This window comes from Dipodomys spectabilis, unplaced genomic scaffold (genome assembly GCF_019054845.1).
Source record: "Dipodomys spectabilis isolate Male_0828 unplaced genomic scaffold, ASM1905484v1 ptg000047l, whole genome shotgun sequence".
In the NCBI taxonomy this organism is placed as follows: domain Eukaryota; kingdom Metazoa; phylum Chordata; class Mammalia; order Rodentia; family Heteromyidae; genus Dipodomys; species Dipodomys spectabilis.
In genome coordinates, this window is record NW_024870724.1 from 973602 (window position 1) to 993977 (window position 20376).

The following is a 20376-nucleotide window of genomic DNA, read 5'->3' on the forward strand; positions in this document are numbered from 1 at the left end:
CTGCAGCAGAGAGGCTCCATCCCGCCAAAGCCGCCCCGGACCAGCAGCATGACAAAGGGACCTGTAGGCAGACCACCCGCACAATCACTAACGCAACGACCCGGCGGGGGCCGCCCAACCCAGCCCGCAACCACCCCAACTGAACTCGGATTGCAACAACAACTGACGACCTACACTACACAGAAACAACCAGCTCCAGGGTGAGTATTCCACAGGGGACAGTGTATCCCTCAAGGGAGACCAGAGCTGGAGGGAATCCCCAGACCCTGACCTAGACTCCCTACCCCAATACCCGGACCACAGGACCCACTAAAACTGGGAACTGTTCGAGAGCTCCACCCTCTGGTGGAGCACATTCTGCTGGCCAGGCCAGAGCAAGAGTGCCCCTGGAAGGGAGCTTAAATGCCCAAGCCAGGAACAGTGCCCCTGGGTCAAGACTACCAACAGTAGAAGAAATTTGAACTGTGTCCTCCAGGCTGCATAACCTAGGTGGTATACACATCAGCACAGGCCTAACGAGCGTGCTCCAGGTTGGGGCCAGAACCAGGCCCGGGGATCCGGCACCTGAACAACACAACCAACTCCTCCCAACTGAAGTAAAAAGCTGAGCATACGCCTCAACAGAGAGGAGAAAACCAGGAAACAACACTCCCCAGGAAGCATGCCTGTGACAACAAAAGACCTGGAGGTTCAGGACAAGAGAAGCCCAAACCCCACCAAAACTCCACCCATATACCCTAGGCTGGGAATTGGGCAACACAGGCTGCCAGCACCTGATATTAAGCAGGAGCTCAGGCTGATAAGGCGGCTCAGCAATAGAGTGATAGTCTTGGATGTATGAGGCCCTGGATCTGATTCCTCAGCATCACAAAAGCAAAAAGGGTCAGAAGTGGTGCTGTGGCTCAAATGGTAGGGTGCCAGCCTTGAGCTGAAGAGCTGAGGTACAGCACCCAACCTAGAGTTCAAGCCCACAACCAGCCCAAAACAAACAAACAAAAACACATCACGAGCCCATAGCAGACTCCAGTATTTGGGAGAGTGCATCCAGAGCATCTGATCTTCCCAAGAGCACCCGTAGGAGCAAACACAAGCAGTCTAGGCTGCTCAACCCTTCCAAAGGCGGGAATTGCCAGCAATCTACAGCAGAGAGCTGAGAATCCTAAGTAAGTCAGAATAGCAGCTGGAAATAGGCTCCCAACAGAACCCAGATCAGGCACAGACTCTCTCTACCAATACAGAATCAGTAACCAAGCAAAGACAGACACACCAAAACAAAATTGAAGAGCAGTCTCCTGAACCCCCATGCGAAAATCACAGAGAAAAATCACAAGGTTTACCACCACCCAGGAGAGCAAGCTCACCTCAAAAGCCAGCAGCCACGCAGGGGAGAGCCCCAGTGGGAGCAAAGCAGAAATGGAAGACAAAAGCTACATCCAAGGGTTGCTGGAGGCAATGACTCAAGAAATAAAGCGAGAAATGGATCAGAAATTGAAAGAGCACAAGGATGAACTATCAAAAGTGATACAGGATATCAAACAAAAGTTGGATGCAAAAATAGAAGCTGCACAAACCTCAGTAAGAAGTGAGATAAATGCCAAATTAGAGGTAATGCATTGAGAACCAACATTGAATCCATAAAGGGATCCATTTCCTCCATGCAAACCACAATAGAAGCCATGGTCAACAGAGTGAATGAAATGGAAGGTAGAGTGTCAGATACAGAAGACAGAATACACCAACTGGACCAAAAAGTGACAGATATGGAAAAATCACTCAAATTAAACCAAAGGGAAATTCAAGAGCAAGCAGATAATGCCAAGAAATTTAACCTTCGCATAATCGGAGTGGACGAAGGGGAGGAATTCCAGAGCAAGGGAATGCAACACCTATTTAACAAGATAATAAATGAAAATTTTCCCCACCTCAAAAACGACCATCTTAACTACATTACAGAAGCTTATAGAACCCCCAACAAGCAAGATCCCAGGAGAAACACTTCTAGACACATTATAGTAAAAATGATAGATCTGAATAATAAGGAAACAATCCTGCATGCAGCAAAAATGAAGAAGGAGCTATACTACAACGGGAAAAAAATTAGAATCACTGCAGATCTCTCCACACAAACAATGAATGCAAGAAAAGCCTGGGAAAGCACCATAGGAGCCCTGAGAGCCAATAAATGCCAACCCAGACTGATATACCTGGCAAAGCTAGCATTCACATTCGATGGAGAACTGAAAACTTTTAATAGCAAAGAAAAACTAAATGAATACATAAACATTAAGCCAGCATTACAAAGAATTCTAAGAGGGGGGACACAACCTGAAGAAAGCAACCAGGAACTGGGACCTGCCCCAAACAAGCATTACTCAAAGTCTAACGGAGCAAGCACAGGAGGAAAGGAAAGAAGAAAAACTTAGGAAAACGGAATGGCAGAGACAACAATGCATCTCTCTATACTTTCTCTTAATATAAATGGGCTGAATTCGTCAATTAAAAGAAAACGAACTGAGGACTGGATCAGAAAACAAGACCCATCCATCTGTTGCCTTCAGGAGACCCACCTCTCAGCCAAACATACAAACAAACTCAGAGTGAAAGGGTGGAAAAGGATCTACCAATCAAATGCCCCCAGTAAGAAAGCAGGTGTAGCTATCCTGATATCTGACAAAATAAACTTTTCATTAAAATCAGTACAGAAAGACAAGGACGGACACTACATATTAATAAAGGGAACAATCCAAGAGGAAGATATAACCATCATCAACTTATATGCCCCAAATATTGGTGCACCCAGATATGTCTAACAAATGCTCTCAAACTTACAGAATAAAATAGATCCCAATACGATAATACTAGGAGATTTTAACACGCCACTCTCTGCTCTCAAACTTACAGAATAAAATAGATCCCAATACGATAATACTAGGAGACTTTAACACGCCACTCTCACCAAAGGACAGGTCTACCAACCAGAGGACTGGCAAAGAAGCTACCGAATTAAGTGAGGCCATACTTCAAGCGGAATAAACTGACATCTACCAAGTATTTCACCCTAAAACAACACAGTACACATTCTTCTCAGTAGCTCATGGAACTTTCTCCAAAATAGACCATATCATAGTTCATGCAAGGTACTTAAGCAAATACAAAGGGATCGACATAATCCCCTGTATCCTATCTGACCACAGTGGAATCAAGCTAGCTCTCAATAACAAAGCATACCGCAGAAATTTCTCTAATACATGGAAATTGAACAGCACACTCCTTAACAATGCCTGGGTAACAGAAGAGATCAGAGAAGAAATAAAGCATTTCCTACAACTCAATGAAAATGAAAACACCTCACAAAGAAACTTGTGGGACACAGCAAAAGCAGTCCTGAGGGGCAAATTTATTGCCCTCAGTGCCCACATCAAGAGAATGGAGACAGACCAAGTAAATAATCTATGTTGCAACTAAAACAGCTAGAAAAACAAGAAAAAATGGGACCTAAAGCTACTAGACGAAGCCAGATAACCAAATTAAGAGCAGAGATTAACCAATTAGAAAATCAGAAAACCATAACCAAAATGAACCTAACAAAAAGCTGGTTCTTTGAAAAAATAAACAAAATTGATGGCCCGTTGGCAAGATTAATTAAAAAAAGAAGAGAGGAAACCCATATTAATAGGATTATGGATGCCACCGGAAACATCACAACATGTACCCAAGATATCCAAACAATTCTAACAGACTACTTTCAAAAGCTATACTCTCTAAAGGAAGAAAATCTGGCAGAAATGGATGCATTTTTAGAGAAATACAAGTTACCCAAACTGAGCAAAGAAGAAGTTAACCAATTAAATAAGCCAATATCCTATAATGAGATACAGGAAGCTATCAAAAGTCTTCCAACAAAAAAAAGCCCAGGACCAGATGGATTCACAGCAGAATTCTATAAGACCTTTAAACAAGAACTAATACCCATACTCCTCAAGCTCTTCAGAGAAACAGAGAAGGAGGGAGCTATCCCAAACTCATTCTACGAAGCCAATATCACACTCATCCCCAAACCAGGCAAAGACCCAACCAAAAAGGAGAATTACAGGCCAATTTCCTTGATGAACACAGATGCAAAGATCCTTAACAAGATTCTAGCTAACAGAATCCAGAAACACATAAAAAAAAAATACACTATGATCAGGTAGGCTTCATCCCAGAGACACAGGGATGGTTTAACATACGTAAGTCAATAAATGTAATCCAACATATCAACAGAGCCAAGGTCAAGAATTACATGATTATCGTCACAGATGCAGAAAAGGCCTTTGATAAAATTCAACATTCATTCATGCTAAAAGCTCTGGAGAAAATAGGAATAGAAGGAACATTTCTAAAAACAATAAAAGCCATTTATGACAGACCAATAGCCAATATTATACTTAATGGGGAAAAGCTACAACCAATCCTCCTAAAATCAGGAACAAGGCAAGGATGCCCACAGTCTCCACTCCTCTTCAACATAGTCCTAGAACCCTTAGCCAGGGCAATAAGGCAAGAAAAAGACATTAAAGGGATCCGCATAGGGAAAGAAGAAGTTAAACTATCCCTTTTTGCAGACGACAGGATACTATACTTCCACGATCCCAAAAACTCCATGCCCAAACTTTTAGAAATCATAAGTCACTTCGGCAAAATAGCAGGATACAAAATAAACCCACAAAAATCAGTTGCCTTCCTATACACTGATAATTTACAGGAAGAGAGGGAAATAAAGGGAGCAACCCCATTCACAATAACCTCCCAAAAAATAAAATATTTAGGAATTAACCTAACCAAAGATGTAAAAGAACTATTTAATGAGAAGTATAAAAAGTTAAAGAAAGAAATTGCAGAAGACACTAGGAAATGGAAAGACCTCCCATGCTCATGGATAGGTCGACTTAATATAGTAAAGATGATAATACTACCAAAACTAATATACAAATTCAATGCAATTCCTATCCCAATGATGTACATCACTGAAATACAGAAAACAGTCCAAAAATTTATATGGAACAACAAAAGACCTAGAATAGCCAAAACAATTCTAGGGGATAAAGACAATATGGGAGGGCTATCCATGCCGAACTTCAAACACTACTACAGAGCTATAATAACAAAGACAGCATGGTACTGGCACAAAAACAGACCCGAAGACCAATGGAACAGAATAGAAGATCCAGAAATAAATCCACAGGCCTACAGCCAGCTGATATTCGACAAAGGAGCCAAAGACATACAATGGAAGAAACACAGCCTCTTCAACCGCTGGTGCTGGGAAAACTGAGCAGCCACATGCAGAAAAGTAAAAGTGGACCCCAGCCTATCACCATGCACCAACATCAACTCAAAATGGATTAAAGACCTTAATATTAAACCTGAATCTCTGAAACTACTGCAGGACAGAGTAGGAGAGACACTTGAACTAATAGGCACAGGAAGGAACTTCCTGAACAGAGTCCTAGGGTCACAACAAGTTGGAGAGAGACTCGACAAATGGGACTACCTTAAAATAAAAAGCTTCTGCACAGCTAAATCTATTGCAACTAAGCTAGAAAGACAACCAACTAATTGGGAAAAAATATTTACCAGCAATATATCAGACAAGGAGTTAACATCCTGTATATACAGGGAACTCAAGAAACTAATCCCTCCCAAACCTAACAAACCAATTACTAAATGGGCAAGGGAACTAAAGAGGGACTTCTCAAATGAAGAAATGAAAATGGTAAAGAAACACATGAGGAAATGTTCATCATCCCTGGTGGTGAAGGAAATGCAAATAAAGACAACCCTGAGATACCACCTTACCCCAGTCAGAATGTCCCACATCCACAAATCAGCCAACGACAAATGCCGGAGGGGATGTGGAGAAAGAGGAACCCTATTACACTGCTGGTGGGAATGTACACTTATACAACCACTTTGGAAAGCAGTCTGGAGGGTCCTTAGAAAGCTAAAGATTGACCTCCCTTATGACCCAGTCATACCACTTCTAGGCATCTACCCTGAACAAAAGGAACCAGTATACAAGGACACGTGCACCTCCATGTTTATTGCAGCACTGTTCGCAATAGCTAGGATATGGAAACAACCTAGATGCCCCACCACAGATGAATGGATCCAAAAATTGTGGTATCTATACACAATGGAATATTATGCAGCCATTAGAAATGACAAAATAATGGCATTTTCAGGGAAATGGATGGAGCTAGAAGGAATCATGTTGAGCGAGGTAAGCCAAGAACGAAGAGACAAACGGTACATGGTCTCCCTGATAAGTGGATGCTAAATCCAAAATGTTAGGTGATATGACAAAACTAACAGGACTTAAGAAACAAAGAACTCCCGCTCATCTGGTTGAACCACTACTAAATATCCCCATGCTGCTGATCACAAATATGGTATTTAACATGTGAACACTGTTATATATTACAGACTGTGATAGACAATTTGCTCCAGGAAAGTTAGAATGAACTTGTGACTTTGAAATTATGTAATCACTTAGTCACAATCAAAAAAAAAAAAGAACCTTGGGGAAGGGAGGGAGGGAGGGGATAGTAGGGGGAAAACAATGGAGGGGGTAACAATGTTCAAGAGGAAGTGTACTCATTACCTCACTCATGTACCTGTAACCCTCTGTATAGTATCTTTACAATAAAAAAAAAATCATGAGATTCGGAGGAAGATGGCAGAGGAGAAGCTGAAGGCTAAACAAACTCTCCTATAGAAAGCATTTTAGTATTCCAGTGAACAGTTTTAGGCTACAGAGTCACACCAAGTGTGTCATCTCAATGCAGAGAGTTTGGACAGAGAGGGAAAATCCAAGCAAGGAAACAGATCTGAACACATGCAGCTAGCCATGGCTGAAGTGGCAGAGTTGGAAGCAGAGACACTCTTAGCAGCCATAACTATGGAGAGAATCTGGGACAAAGGCTCCAGATGTGGCGGACAAGTGGATTCTACCCAACACAATCAAGAACTGACAAGGAGCAGATATATTCATCCTGCAGATCACAGACCAGAAACTGTCCCGGAACAAGATTCTGGCATGAGTAGAAACCTGATCTCCTCATTTCTTCTCAGGGAGCAGAGGAGGGAAGGCTGCGTGTCACCTACCACTGGAGATCTCCATCGTTGATACTAACAAAGGCCCAGTTGAGCAACTAGCTCCAACTCAGGCCTTGGAAGCAAACAAATGTGTCATTTAGCAGGTCACAGGAATCTGCCCTGACCTGCCAGGCTCAGCTCTACCCAGGGGAAAGTCAACCAGCCCAGACAGAGAAAAATCTGCCCCCTGAGGAGTGACTTTCACCACTGGGTAAACAGAGCCAGAGGCTGCCCCTCCCTACAGCAGCCTAGACAAACAATTGAAACTCAGTAAACATAAACCCTGAGAATGGCTCCAAGCTGGGCTCTCTGAGAGTCTCATTAGCTAGCTCAGCAAGGAAAAGCTACTGATTGCTGAAAGGCCTCAACTCTACCCATAACCTAATCTCATCACAGCATCTTCAAACTAGAGGAAACTCCCTTCTTCCTCTTTTGGGATACTGAAAGCAAATCTACCTCCCACTGAACTAGCCTGGGAGAAGGATAACAAAACATTGGGTTAGGCAAAGCATTTTTCTGCCTGCTCAAACACTGACTTCAAAGCCACAGGATAACCAAACACCACAAGCAGCCCAGAGACTCCACCAAGAGACTGGTTATGGACACGGAAGATACACAATCATCCCATTGCCCCCATCCCCCCACAAAAAAAAAATCAAAGAACTCTTTTTTTAAATTTAATTTTATTTTTTATTGTGAGAATACAGTACAGAGGAGTTAAAATTACATGGGCAAGATAATGAGTATATTTCTCATCAAGCATTGTTGCTTCCTTGTTGTTTCCCCTTCCCATCCCTTCCCATACTTCCCCCTCCCCCCAACCGACCCTGCCCCACCCCCCACCAAAGTTGTTAAGTTCGTTTTTCGACATAATGAATTGTACATCTCATTGTTGCAATCAAAGAACTCTTTTTTGAACCTTTTAAAAAAATTAATTGTTAAAATTGTTTTCTATTAATCTTATTTTCCTCCCATAATTTTTATTTTAGGTGTATAGGTGTGTGTGTTTGTGCTTTTTTAAATCTCTTCTGATCTTTTGGCCCTTTTTAAGTATTCTTTTCATTTTTTTCTGTTTCTTTCTTTTTTTGTGTGACTAAATTGCTGTTCGGTTCATTCCCAGATATATACCTGTCTTTGATTATTAGACCTTAAACCCCATTGTGTACACATTTAATCCAGAAAATTATTACTCAATTCACAACCTCTTAGGCTTAAATTCTTTAACAGCAGTATTATCTCTTTATATGTATATAATTTTCAAGTAACTAATTTTAAGAATTTTTATTTTTTAGTTTTCACTTCTCCTTTCAATCCATCCCTTCTTCTCATCTTATCCTTTTCTTCTCTCAATATCATTTGTTTAAACTTACATAATTTTTAAGTGTTTCACTACTTAAATTTAAATTTTGGTTTTTCCATTTTTTCTTGTTCGTTTTTTTGTAATCTCTCTCCGATCATTCTATCCAAACCATTTCCCTCTTTAAGATTAGGACTTGGTTAAATACCATGTTTTCGTGATCCATCCATCTACTGAGGGGCATATGGGTTGATGCCTATCTTAGCTATGTTAAATAATGCTGTAATAAATATAGTTGTGCTGGTAGGGTTAGTACGTTCTTGTTTGTGATCATTTGGGTAAATGCCCAAAAGGTAGATTGCTGGGTCATAGGGAAGTTCTAGGTGGAATCTTTGAGGAACTTCCATACTACTCCAAAGTAGTTGAATAAGTTATACTCCCACCAACAATGCAGTAAGATTCCCTTCTGGCCACATCCCCTGAAGGATCTGTTGGTATTAGAGTTCTTCATTATAGCCATTCTACATGGCTTGAGGTGGTATCTCAATGTTGTTTTGATTTGCTTTTCTATTATGGCTTGGGAGGTTGAGCATTTCTTCATGTGTCTATTGGCCTTCCTTCTTTTCTTTTCAAAGAAGTTTGTCTTGAAGTCTTTAGTCCACTTATTTATTGGGCAGTTGTTTCTTTTAGGATTTGTTGTTGGGGGATTTGATATTTTGAATTCCACATATATTTGAGATATGAGACCCTTCTCTATTGTATGGCTAGCAAAGATCTTCTCCCATCAATGGGCTTTCTATTGATCTGGCTAGCTATGTCCTTTGCAAAGCAGAAGCTCTGCAATTTCATACAATCCCATTTGTCCAAACTTTCTTTGATTTCTTGTGCTTCTGGGTCTCTATTAAGAAAATTTCAGCCTCTGCACAGGAGACCTTGGGTATGTCCTACTCCAATCTGTAATGTTTTCAGTGTGTCTGCTTTGACTCCGAGGTCTTTGATACAGGATGATATATAAGGATATAGTTTTAGTTTTCTATGAGTGATTAACCAATTTTGCCAGCATTTTTACTGAAGAAGCTCAGTACTGTACAGAGAGGTTACAGTTACATAAGTAAGGTAATGAGTACATATCTTATTGAGCATTGTTGCCACCTCCTTTGTTTTTCCCCTACTATTCCTTACCTTCAACCATCCCCAACAACTCCCTCTAATAGTATCTTGCAAATCTCATTGTTACAATGGGTCAACCTGTATCTTTTCCTGGCATCTTAAATGAAGAAATGCTGGCTTGTTTCATGCTGATTCTACTTGTGTAGACACACTTAAAAACACTTTCAAAGTCCAAAAGCATATAAATGAAATGCACTCCATCTATTGTCAGTTGGTATAATTGTGTTCTACACATTTATTGACAGGTTACAAATTATTCTCAAATTTTAATACATTAAAAACTTTCTTTTTTTCTCATTTGCGTTGCCAGGACATCGGCACGACCTCAGTCAGAATTGCTCACTTCAGACTTTTCATATGGGTTGGTTAAATTTTGACCTGCACTCCAGTCTTCTCGGGAGTCACTCATCTGCTTAGGAATTGATGCTCACTGTTGGAAAAGAGCCCAAGGAAGGATGCCATTTAAAGCCTTATAACTTTATTCTTAACAAGGATATTGTCCTGCTACTTTGGCTGTTGAGAGTGTCTACAAGAGCAAGCATTCCATGGGGAGCAGAGAGACACCATATGACCTATACGTATTGAGATTTCCGAGTTACTTGCTATCACTTGTCCTGCATTTTTCAAGTCGAATCTCTCTAAACGTACCAGTTGGAAGAGATAAGAGGAGTGGTAAAAGAACTCTTAGAGACGAATACATCTTCAACACATTTGTTTCCAAGCATTCTGTCTAAGGCATATTCAACAACTAGTGAAACCTGTGTTGGCTATATCTATGTGTCTTTTTCCATTTGTGCATGTGTACATGTGTGTACGTATGTGTGTATGTGTGTGTATAGTGACATTCATGTGTACATATATGGGCCGATATTCATATATATGCATGTATAAATAAAAATACATACATATATATATATGTATATATATATATATATATATATATATATATATCAGGTGTTCAGTGATTTAATCTAGAGTTCCCAGCACATTGTCCTTATCAAAAAGTGTACATGATAAACTGCTCTAAGCATCTGTGTTATATGAGGGGTATCCTTTGTACATACTTCCCCCATTAACTTGTTTTTCATCACTGTGAACAACTTCAGCCTACTTTCCCATAGGATAGCTTTGTTTTTGTTACTTACTGATAATAAAAGAAAAAGGTTGTTTGTAAATGAAAAAGAAATTTTAGGTCCCAGGCTAAAAGTATATTATCAGTCCCAATGATTCGTATGAGATAAAATTTATAATAGTACTAAAAGTGAAAAGGAATTCCTAGATCTGTTGTTTTGCCATTTAGAATGGCAAAGAATAATTTCACGTCACTGTTATAACTCTTAAAGAATGCAAGGGTAACTGATGGTCCCTATCATGTTCCCACAAAACCAGTGGATCCTGAAGGATAATAGTAGACCAGCAGAAATTCTAAGTAGCAGACATGGAGCATGAAAGAGAAAGAGCAGAAATGAAGAGAGTGAAAGACAGAGAAAAATATCATAATATTAAAGTGCGTAACAGATAAACAAGAGGTGTATGAGGACATTCATACTGCTATTTTGAGACACTACATGTACATTTGAAGGTATTTGATGTATGATAACGCATCAAAATAAAATATAAAGTGATTTTGATAATAAATAAAAATGGCTCAGAAGAAATTATAAATGCAAAAACAGTCTTCACAGAAGCAAACTTTCAGAAATATTTCTTGACTTTGAAAAGGATAAATTGGCTGTAGTTAGTATAAATTTAGAAGTATGACAATTCACAAAAATATAAAAATGTGTTCACCTATTTCATTATATAACCCAAAGCAGAAAGCAAATATTGTTCAGATGATTTTTTAAATCACAGTTTCTCAGGAGCTGGGAAGGCGGCTCAGTGGTAGAGTGCTTGCCTTGCATGCATGAGGTCCTGGATTTCATTCCTCAGCACGACATAAGCATAAAAAGATGAAAGTGCTGCTGTGGATCAAGTGATAGCGCTAGCCTTGAGCTGAAGAGCTGAGGGACACTACCCAAGACCCAGAGTTCAAGCCCCACAACCAACAAAACCAAAGCAAAAAACAAAACAAAACAAAACACAGTTTCTCAATTTTGTGGCCTCAACACTATAATACCACTACTTCAGCCTAGGGTTAAGATTTTAGGTGTGGACATTTATCAACACTCCTGATTCAGACTCTACTTGATATAATTTTTAATCAATATTTTGTTTTTAGTTTTGCTATTTGTAAATTCACATGCACCTATGAAAAATGGTGTGGCCATCCCAATAATATTCTCAAAGTACCTCTTAATCACGACTCACAAAAAGTTGTATTATATTACGACAAGGAAAAAATGCTATAAATAAAGAAAACAATAATTATATATTAATGATTCCTAAAATAAAAAAACAAAACAATTACCAGGGTTTACAGTATTTGAAAAGTACATAGTAGATTTTACTATTTTCTCATATTCCTGTACATTTAAAACTGGATAAAGCTATGAGTAGCCTTTAAATTTACCCACTAAGATGACTATTTATAGATAATCTCATCATGTGTATGTGGCTTTTATCATTATTTGTTCATCACTAACATATAACTTAAGGGAGCCCTAAAGATTTATCAGAAACTGTGTACTTAAATTCTTAACTCTTCACTCTGCTTCTTTACACAGTCTTTGCAACTTCTCATTAGCAAAGTTTCTATAAACTCTGAAATGTACATACTTAGTAGTACATGCTACCGGAAATATTATATACTTTATCGAAAAAATTTATGACCTACCAGTCTTAATTTTGCATATATAAGCAAATCCCAAAATGAAACATATTTAAATCATTAAAACTTTTAACAAACCTTAACATTTGCTGCAATGATCATTATGACAGGTGCCTTGTGTAGAATAATTGAATTCCTCCTCCTACACATCTCATGAACAACAAATATCTGGAATTATTTTGTTTTTGTCATGTCAATATTGACTTTATTCTTAAATGTGTGCTTATGTAAGAAATACATGGTTGCAAAATTTCACAATTTTTTGAACTTACTTTTTGTTGAATTGTCTAGTTTAAGACAATCAATTACACTTTATATATAAAAAATGTTCTGTGCTCAATTTGGCTGCACATACACTAAAATTGGAACATACAGAGAAGATTAGCATGGTCCCTGCACAAGGATGACATGCAAATTAATGAATCGTTCCATATTTTTACACCAACAGATGCTGGATGGGATGTGGCCAGAAGGGAAGCCTACTGCACTCTTGGTGGGAGTGTAAACTTGTTCATCCATTTTGGAAAGCGGTTTGGAGCTTCCTCAAAAGACTCCACATAGAGCTCCCCTATTACACAGCAATCCCACTTTTGGGCATTCACCCAAATGATCACAAATAAGTCCATACTAAAACTACCACCACAACAACGTTTATTGTAGCATTATTTGCCATAGCTAAGATACGGAACCAACCCCGATGCCCCTCAGTAGAAGAATGGATCAAGAAAACGTTCTGTGTGTGTGTGTGTGTGTGTGTGTGTGTGTGAATGTACACTTACACAACCACTTTGGAAAGCGATCTGGTGAGTCCTCAGAAAGCTAATTATTGACCTTCCTTATGGCTCACTCATACCACTTCTAGGCATCTATTCTGAACAACAGGTACCAATATTCAAGGATACATGCACCTCCATGTTTATTGCAGCACTGTTCACAATATACAGGATATGAAAACAACCCATATGTCCCACCAGAGGTGAATGGATCCAAAAACTGTGGTAACTATACACAACGGAATATGTTCCAGCCATTAGAAAGACAAAATAATGGCATTAGCAGGGAAATCAATCAAGCTACAGGAAATCATGTTGAGCGAGGTAAGACAAAAGCAAAGAGACAAACAGCACATGGTCTCCATGGTAAGTGGATGTTAAATCCAAAATGTAAGGTGATACAACAAAATTAACAACACTTAAGAAACCAAGGACTTCCACTCATCTGGTCGAATCACTACTAAATAACCCCATTCTGCTGATCATATTTGCATACTGAAGGGAAACCAGGAAGACGACACAGAACTAGAAGGAATCAGGGAAAAACATACAACATTGGGATCCATCACCTGCACTGGACATTGACCAAAATGAACTAAGCAACTCAATGTCACTGAAGGGAAGGAGGGAACAAGTGGGAAAGAGGGAACAGCAGACACTATACAAAACAAAGGAAATATACATATTTCAAAACAAAAAACTATACATATGGAGGATATAACTCTATTGCAAAGCTCATAGAACTCATAAGTATTGTAGACCATGATAGACAATTTGCTCCATCAAAGTTAGAATGTGTTTGTGACTTTAACGAAGCATCACTATCCCACAATATTGTGAAATATGGGAAATTATGTAATCATTTAATCACAATAAAAACACTTGAAAAAATGATGAAGGTGGAAAACTAAGTTGCTCTAAAAAACAAAAAAGGAAAATGTTCTGTGTGTATATGTGTGTACACACACACATATACTATATATATACATATATATGTGTATATATATTAATTCTATGCCTCCATCAGAAAGAATGACATCGCCCAATTTTTAGGAAATGGAAAGACTTGGAAAAAAATTATATTAACTGATGTAAGCCAAGTCCAAAGAAACATAGGTCCCATGGTATCCCTTATTTGCAATGACTAGTATATGTCTGGGATAAGCAGAAAAGTTGAAAAGCTATGTGTATATGACTACATAAGTAGATGTTAAGCTAAATGACCCCCAAGATAGAGACACAAGTGGTTTTTTCTTTCTTGCTGTTGTTTCTCACATATTTATAATGTACAACGTGATTTCTTTTTTTTTTAATGTGTTTCTCCCCAACAATATAACCCCTGTTTTCACTTTACTTGATGTTGGTGCACCTGCATCTTGTATATACACTTCTCTAATTTGGGGAAAGAAAGGGACAAAACAACATGCTTAAATAGGAATACAGTTTGACCCATTGTATAACAATAGATGCACAAGACAATATTTTGAAGAACGAATTTTACAATTTAGGCTGGGGACATTGGGTGGGGCTTGGAGGTGTGAGGAGTGTACTTGTGGAGGTGGAAGGGAAGGAATGGTGGGGGAAAAACAAAGGAGGAGGTAACAATGCTTGATATGAAATGTACTTATTACTTTGCTCATGTAACTATAACCATTCTGTACAGTATTTTTACAACAAAAAATGTATAAAAATGTTTTGAGATGGAAGAGTTTATTTTGCCTATTTTACCCAAATAATATCGTTAACAAATAAATTAATGCAAAACACTGATATGAAGATATTTTGAAAAAGTGAGTGTGTGTGCATTCCTGCGTGTTGGCATGCTCAGAGTTTGAAATCAGGGCTTCAAGGTCTCGCTATGTCTTTCTCTCTAGATTGGTGAGCTACTATATGAGCTACATCTCCATTCCTGGCCCTTTGTTAGTTCATTAAAATTTTTGAAAAATAATCTCATGAATTTATTTTGCCCTGATTGGCTTCCAAATGTTATCCACAGATCTCAGGCCCCTGAGTAGGTATCCCGAGTAGTTAGGATTACATGTGTGACAAACCAGCACAAGGCTTTCAGAATAATTTTGAAAGTAGAAGAAAATTTACTTCACAGTGGCCTGTTTTATCATTTCCTAGTTTTAAAGCATTTTAGAGTGATTATATGTGATTTTTTTCATTCTTGAATTCTTAAAATACAGTAAGTGATGATATTTAAAAGATTTAGTACTTTTTAAAAACGATACTGGAACTTTAAATAAAAAATAAAATAAAATATATGAGAGCAGCGATACAGGAGATGTGACTGGAGGAAATACTGTAGTATCGTAGAGTAGAAGAGCTGTGGAAAGGAGTAATTTTACATTAACATAGCAAGTAATAAACTAGCATAAAGCTTTTCAGCCTCATGTCAGTAATTAAAAAGTTTAAACAAAATCATAATCAGCAAACCAATAGAGATAAAATAGAAAACTAAACAATTAAGATGAAGAGATGACTTAGACCAAGAATAACAAATGACACAATTAGGAAACAAAAAACAAGCTGCTGGGCTGGGAAGGTGACTCAGTGGTAGAGTGCTTGCCGTGCATGCCTGCGGCCCTGGGTTTGATTCCTCAGCACCACATAAGCAAAAAGAAACAAGCCGGAAGTGGTGCTGTGTCTCAAGTTGTACAGCGCTAGCCTTGAGCTGAAATGCTGAGGCAGAGCGCCCAGGCCCAGAGTTCAGGCCCCATGATCGGACCCAAAAAATAAAATAAAAAAAAACAAGCTAATAAGTTTAAAAATGATCACCCTTAATTCTATTGAGTTGTTTAGATCACAATTTGTTAGAAGTATAATTCAAATCAGAGTTTAATAGTATATCATTTTAATAATAGTTACTTACTGATTTCTTAATATTGAATGTTTAATATATAATTTTAATTTCAGCAGCTATAGAAAAGAAGAAAGTGAAAATAATTTTGATAATATATTTATGAATTGTAAAATTGAGAAGCATTAGAGTTTAAACAAATAACATATCATTATTGCTTCATTTCTGTAATTTAATGTAATAATTCAAAGTGTATTCTACACTTAGCACTCATCTTAACATCAAATAATAAATTATTGCACATGACTCTTGGTATTAGTTGGAAGGGTTCATCACTGTGGTAAAATTCACACCACATAGTACACGAGGGTATGACCCCTCTCATATAGCTTAAATTGTGGAAATTTGATTTCTACATGCATTTTAAATTCTTGTCTAGGTGACATCTATAAAATTATTTACAATTAGCATCAGGAAAATGGAAAATTTAGGTCAAACTGAAAATAAATCTTTGAATAACAAGTCAAGATCGAATTAGGATGAATATGAAATAGGAAACTGCTAATAATATTAGGATTAGGGTATGATTAGTGTGAGGGTTAGCCTGAATGTTGTGTTAGAAAAATGGCAAGATATTGAGTAAAACTAGAAAATATTTTAAGAAAGATGAGTTGAAGCCAAAACAGGATGTATAAATTTAATGTACTTTTGTGGCTTTTAGAATCCAAAGGCAATTGGTTCTAGGGTTAGGGTTACTTTTCTAATTTATGAACTAATGAATTAAAGGCACAATTCTTTCATTCTTACAAACAAAGACAGTCAAGAGTTGGGGAAAAAACAACTTTCTACATGAAAATGTGTCTTAAAATATTTTCCAACCAGGATTAAATAATAGTGAACAGGGTGTCATTTATTAAAATTAGGCAAGTTGATGATAAAACTTTCAAAAATATCAAAACACATAAGATTTGAACTCAGATATGTTATTGGAAAAACAGATACTTGCTCTAGCTGGGAAATTGTGTGTGTGTGTGTGTGTGTGTGTGTGTGTGTGTGTGTGTGTGTATGCACCCACCACTGGTCTTCTAATGAAGCCTGGGTCCTGTCATCAGCTTATTCTGTGGAAGTATGGCACTAAATCACGTAGCCAAAGGCTTTCTTCTGGCTTTTTAATGGTTATTTTGAGATAAATACCTCATGGATTTTACTTTCTGGACTTAATCTTCTGATCCCCAGTAATCCTTGGGTTAGTGTTATTGTGGGTGCTACCACAAAGTGACAGTTCATTAAACTGGGAGCAATATGGAAGTACTCGTGCAAGATATGAAGTAACCAGTTCATTAATGTGGGAGTAACAGGATCACATTTGATTGCCTTCAAACACATTATTTCAGATGAGTTTAACTGAAGCCCAAAGCATAATCCAAACCTATAGCCACACTGTATGAAGTAGCACATATTCATGGTGTAGAATATGTACCATGAATTGAATCCTGAATCAAAAGACTTTGTTGGGTTTGCCTCAAAGAAATAGAGTGTCATTGAAATGAAGTCCAGACTGGAGGCCTGTAGCAAGCAGGAGAGCATCTGCTTAGTGTGTGTCCAACACCTAGGACCATAAAAAAGTAGAAGGGAAAGTGTAAGAGAAAGAGGAAAGGAAAGGAGGAGGAAGGGGTAAGAGAGGAGGAAGGGATAGCAGGAGGGAGAAGAGGATCAGACAGGGAGAAAGTAGAGGTAGGAGAGAAGGAAGAGGGAAACAGGACCCTGGGGAAGAGGAGCAGGAGAGGAGACAGGAGGAGGAAGATGAATGCAGTATAACAGCAAGAATTGTCCGAAAACATGTTGCATAAATGATTTGTATGTGCATGGCAGGATTATTTTCTAATCAGAAAGACAGCTAGCACAGTGACAATATGGGTGATACCTGTTGCTCAGTCATTTTATTCTCTTTCTTCAGTGAGGAGTTCAGAAGAAATGCTGAGTTCGGTGTTTTACAGATATATTTCAGGATTTCTTTTTCATGAATCAAACAATAGAAAGAAATAAATGCAACTTCCCTTAATTAAAAAAAGAATAGAAGCTATATTTATTTGTATTACTATACATGAAGAAATCCTGGAGATTTCTGGTTAATTTAGAGGGATCCATGCAAAAATATAATACAAGAGGAAACTAAAACTGTTTTTAATGTATAATAGGTTATCATTGATGAAAAGTTTTACTGGACTTTTTTCGTTTTTTTTTTATTTTTGTTTTGTTTTTGTTTTTGTTTTGTTTTTGCCAGTTGTGCATTGCTCCAAGGCTGTGCTCTGGAGCCCTTTCCAAGTCACCACGTGAAACTCCATTTCTGTAGTCCCTGTGGGTGTGGGTGCCTCCTCAAGTCACCCGTTGAGATGTGTGGCCAACTCCTTTACGGTGGATGTGCAGTGAGTGGATGTGTGTGCATGCTCCCCAGCATTGCCAGATGAGCCACGTCCACCCTTCCCACCTAACTTCCCAGTTTCAGTTGCTCCATTTCACCCAGGAGCTGGCAGCCATGGGTCTGGAGTTGAGGCCACTGCTGCCCTCTCCTCCTCCAGTTGTGCTGGTACTGGTCTTCTGTGCTCCTGAGTGCATTGCCCATCCTAGGGAGACTCTGTTCTGGGGTCACTGCCTGCCCACATGAGTGCAGTGTGAGGGACACCATTTTTGTACACTGCACAGTCCATGGGTAAAGGAAGGCTGGGTATGCAGTCTGCCCCCTTGGGGCCAGGCAGCCTAGCCGTGGTTCACCTCATTATTCTTTAAGGGGGTCTGGTTACTGGAGCCATGTGTTGGACCCTCTGCCAGCTGGCTTGTGACAGCTGCAGCAGCTCAGCAACCTTGAGCCCCTTCAGCATCTCTGTGGACCTCCATTTTCTGGTCCTTGTGGACTCGGGTACAGGGCCAACCGTACATATGCCAATCAGTGTCAGAGAAGCCTGGACTTGCAGCACAACAGCTGCAGCACCGAGGGAATGAAGGCCCTCTTGCTTTGCTGTGTAGCCTCCTCCTTCGCCCTTCTGGCCTACATGGGCCCAGCTCTGGATGCCATTCTAGGGATACTCCATTTGGAGGCAATGGGGTCACCCCCTACCCTCGTTCTCCAAAGCAGGGGAAAGGACATTGCCTTGGCAATGTAGGCTGCAGAGATGGAAGGCAGGACTTAGCATCTACCCTGTCTTCCTCCCTGGCTTTGGCACCTGAGTCTGGGTTGCTTGGCTTGGTCACTAATGGAACCTTGTTGGCTACAGCCCACCGGAAAGGTCCTGCACCTGGTGCAGCAGCAATGCGGTGTCCTGGACCCCCTTAGGGTCCCCACATGGACCTCTGATGGGTCTACTTGGGCTGGGTGTGGGTTTCATCTCAAGACTCCCATTAGGAAGTGCCACACCCCTTCCTGTTACTGCAAGCAAGAGGTGCCACATATATCTACTTTGTAACATTTTCCTTCACTGAGATAAGCAAAACTTGGAAATATAAATAAGTTTTGTAAAAACAAAATATATAACCTATATCACTTCAACCTTCTAAATCATTGTAATATTTTTATATCCAGTAGGAATTCTGTCTGTAATTACTTATTTTACATTTGAATGTAATGTATTTTGTGTTTATTTAACTATTCTAATATAATTTCATTTGCACTACTTACAATTTTTTTCAAATTCTGAGATTCAATCACGTGTTTATGGATAAGTGTTTTGTTGTACTTTTATTTCAGTTTTCCATTATGGCCTTATGATTACAAACAATAAGATCCATTCTTGCTAGTATATAGTTCAATGATTTTGGACTAGAGACTCAAGGATGTAGTATAACATATACAGTAATGTGTATCACTTTGTTTAATACTGCTCCATAAAATAATTAATAATTCAGGTGGCAGCCACTTCATTTGGCATGCTGGTCTGTCTGGTGAAGTAGGATCCTAGTGGCAGCCTGCCCATATCGGGCCATTGCAGGCACCTCGCCTAGGGCTGTGGGAGAAGATCAGGGTGCACCTGCTGTTCAGCGAGGGCAGCAATCTGGCAGTTGCTGTGTAAATGACACAGTGTCACTGACTCACATCTAACACATGCCTGCCCCGTGGGCTTGGGACCGGAGGATCACCCCCTGGGAGCACACACACACCGTGGGGCAGGGGGCGCCTAACTAGGAAGGTATGCAGACCAAACATAAGCCACTCTGCAGATTGGCTGGTACAGTATTTATTCTCCGTAGAGCAGTGGACAATTCTGCTCTGCTGTGGGGAGAAAACAAGACAGACCCAGGCAGGTGAAGCCAACTTTTTGTACTCAGGCTGGCAAGTAAACTTTCCTCCATGCACTTTCCAGCAGGCTCAGGAAGCCCTTCCATGCTCCTTGTCCATGGAGTAGCAGCCAGGGACACTCAAGTCTGGTACTCC

General features: G+C 39.3%; 1 non-coding gene across 1 annotated transcript; it reads left to right on the forward strand.

Annotated features, from left to right (window-relative positions):
• Window positions 1–12706: 12706 nt before the first annotated feature.
• LOC122107188 lies at window positions 12707–12812 on the forward strand. The gene has a single exon (XR_006147312.1). It is a non-coding gene; the product is annotated as a U6 spliceosomal RNA (small nuclear RNA).
• Window positions 12813–20376: the final 7564 nt, after the last annotated feature.